Raw genomic sequence first — 3,767 nt, 5'->3', positions numbered from 1 at the left:
AGGCTTGCATTATTTCTAGAGGCCCAAAGATTCAGTTCACCTTTATAGGTATTTCAGTTTCAAGCTTGCATTATTTCTAGAGGCCCAAATATTCAGTTCACCTTTCTAGGTATTCTAGTTTCATGCTTGCATTATTTCTAGAGGATTCTGTTCACCTTTCTAGGTAATTCTGTTTCACGCTTGCATTATTTCTGGAGGCCCAAAGATTAAGTTCGCAGTCGTCAGCAAGCGGCCCTGCTACCCATGCCGGTGTCGACCTAAACACGCAAGCGCCAGCGTCGGAGGGGTTCCCGGGGCTTGGGCTCTACAGAGCCTTCCTCTAGAGCGATGATGACGAGATCCTCCCTGGGTGCGTGAGGGGCTCCGGGCTCCCTCCCTATCGTGAATGACTTCCGTGATGAGTTAGCTCATGCTTTGTTTCATGGAGTGTATTTTTTTGTGAAGCTTGATTGACGACTTGTATGTTTAAGTGGGATATCTCATTTGTATGGACAAAGTAAAATTTATCATGTTTTGCATGCTTGATTTGTAAAGATGGTTCGTTTATGTCAATTGTGAGCGGGAGGAGGCCACACAAGAGCCGACCACACCAAATCCGGCAGGAAATAGGGTCCAAGTAGTCAAATCATTGAGAAAGAGCATTTATTCTCAATCTAACCCTACCATCCATACACCTCTTTGGTTCAGAGTTAGTTCAGGGTTAGAATCTAACTCTAACCTCTAACTGAGTTAGAGTTCTCCTCTTCTCGGTTCATCGCCATCATACTTTCCCCATTCCTGTGTTTTAGCGAATCAAAGAGGCCCTTTTTTTGCGGGAAAAATCAAAGAGACCCTTAGACTAGTTTAGGTCCGGTCATTTTTTATAAATGTGTTATGTCCAAAATTTAATGAACGTGCTCCGGTTTCTATGAAATAATCCGGTTTCATGTAGTAATTCATTTGTTTATTTATTCTTCTGTGGGGGGTTTGCATGTAATTCGTGAGGTCTAAAATGTATAAAGTACCCCGGCATATGCTTTGAGTCATGCATGCACTACAACCCAGATGCTCTATGTCCCACATGTCGACGGAAGGGAGCATGTGGAAATAGCCTAGGAGTACATATAGGAGGATAAATGCGTGAAAAAATATGTATTGTGAAGCATAGCTGCGGTTCGAAAAGGAGACCTAAAGTGATGACAGCTATAGGTCGCACGCACCCAACTAGTGGTACTAGACATACGACTATTTTTCCCTAAAAAAAGAGGTACGGGTGCTCAGTACTCCTATTCTATCAACATGAGTCCCATCTGGCATTAGCGTTCATGCTACAACCAGCTCTTCTCCCTCGTTTCTCTCTTCTAATCTAATTCTAAACTCGGTCGACGCCCGGTGGGCGGGGTGGGTTTGCTCAACTGCGGCCCCACCTCACAGTGAAAACGTTACGACTGGAATAAAAATGCCATATACTCCCTCCGTTCCTAAATATAAGCCTTTTTAGATACTATTTCAAATGGAATACAACTTACGGATGTATGTAGACATATTTTAGAGTGTAGATTCACTCATTTTGCTCCGTATGTAGTCACTTGTTGGAATCTCTAGAAAGACTTATATTTGGGAACAGAGGGAGTACTATACTAATAAAGTATTAAGGCCACAGGGCGATGCAGTGCTGGTTACAGGAGGCAAGAAGAAGAGATGCATCCATGGATGACGTCCACCTCCTCGACTCAGGGCGCCGGCGCACTGAACAACGGCTAAATAGGAGCGGCTTTCGTGGCCAGGTCGACGTGCTTATGAACAATGGTGTCCAAAGTTTCCAGCTGCTGGAAGAAGTCCAACGTATTTCTGTCCTCGCTTGCCTTGTAGTGGCCTATGTAGACGATTTCCTCATAGATGTGGATGTGCAGGTCGAAGGTTTCTTGCATGACGAGGCGCTGCACGGTGAGCGCAGCCTTGAGGTGCACATTCTTCGCCGCGACCTCCGGCACATGCAGGGCCACCAGGGCTTGAAAGAGTTCGTCACCATGGAAGCCGATGAGGGTGGCAGGTAATGAGGAGCCTGGGCGCATGGGCTAGAGCAGTACGACAAGGTCGTCCGCGTGCTTCTTGACGATGGTGAACTTGCGGATGGAGTTGACCAACATGTCATCCATGCGATAGGCGAAGCCGGCATCGGTGAGGGCTATGATGCCGGCGGTCGCCCACACCGTCTGGAAACGCTACGCGGTGCAGGGCCGCAAGCCGGCACCTTGGATAATTTTGCGCAGCCGACTGCCGCTCGCGTCCATCACCTTCATAGGTGCTTGTGGCTTCTGGTCACTTGGTCTTGGATTGGAGTGAGCAGTGTTGCGCAGGTAGATGGATTGGAGTGGTGGGGCGCCTTTATATGAGAGTCCAAACTCTGTTGCATTCACATTGTGCTGGCTCTATTCTACTTCTCCAATTAATTCCCTCTGCATGTAATTGAGGATGCATCATTGACCGTTCAACATCTCGGGAACCGCTACCCTCTCCCTCCTTGGCATTCAAGCACCTATGGAGGCGACTGCCGCTCGCGTCTATCACGTGTCAGGAGACGTTCCCGTCGACGACGAGGTGCCTGTGGTGACTTCATAAATTTCAAGATGATAGTGCCGGCTCAGTCTTTCGGAGGTGCTCATAGGGGTAGGGTGTGCGTGTGTGCGTTCATAGGGGTGAGTGTATGCATGTGTATATGAGCGCTTGCGTCTGTACTGTGTTAAAAAAACGTAAATGCATGTCAAAAAGAGACTAGTCAGTATTATTGTGCACCGCGACCAAGGCGGAGAGGAAAATGAGAGAACTACGTATTTATGTATGGTGCAGATTCACTCATTTTGCTCCATATGTACTCCGTCTTGGTGTAGTCTAGTCACTTGTTGAAATCTCTAGAAAGGCATAGCACTTTCTAGTTTATAGGGCTATACCAGCAAGTACGTACTACAATAGTGGGCTCACATAGCAATTTTGTCTCATGCAAGAGCCTGGCTATATGCATGCTCCAAGGTTCGCAACTGCCACGTTCGGGTTGTGCTTGGCTCTTCGCCTCTTCGAGAAGACGAAGAATGATGTTACTACTACTGTTTCTACAGTATCGAATCCATTGCTGCATGTCCGTCCACCACGAGCGGGAGGGATAGCTTGTTGTAGTACTATAAGCAAAAGCCCATCCTTGTCTGCGAGCCACCACGCGCATGGGCGAGGGAGAAGGCATGCAGTAGTAAAATCAAGCTTCTCCTCATTGTACGAGTTGACTTAACACATCATAGCACTCACCCCACATGCTTGCCTCTAAACTTGGCTCAAAGACCCGCAATGTACAATATATTTGCTGCAACCTCTAACATTTACCCACCACAAATTAAAGTATATATTCCTATCTTGACCAGATGAGCGTGCAAACTAAATCACCAGGATGACAGGTAGGGCCAGAAGATTATTTTAATCAAAAAAAAACTTTGAGACGACCACATAGCATGGAGCTAACCCCAACGATTTAAGCTTACAAGCATGGTACCCGCTATGCTAGACTACTCTACACATGAAACTGCCACACGAGCGTCCAGGCTACGCTTTGCTCTTCACCTCTTCGGGAAGTCAAACAATGATGGAGTACTACTATAGTGGAGGAGTACTACAGTATGCTTTTGGCCATCTGACACCGATTGAACTGCTGCATGTCCACCGCGTGTAGGAGGGGGAGCGTGTAGCGAAACTTCTCCTAGTCCTTCCAGCTACCACGCTCATGGGCGAGGGAGGGACGC

The sequence above is a fragment of the Triticum aestivum genome, chromosome 3B, assembly GCF_018294505.1.
Source record: "Triticum aestivum cultivar Chinese Spring chromosome 3B, IWGSC CS RefSeq v2.1, whole genome shotgun sequence".
NCBI classification, from domain to species: Eukaryota; Viridiplantae; Streptophyta; class Magnoliopsida; order Poales; family Poaceae; genus Triticum; species Triticum aestivum.
This window is presented reverse-complemented; position numbering follows the sequence as displayed.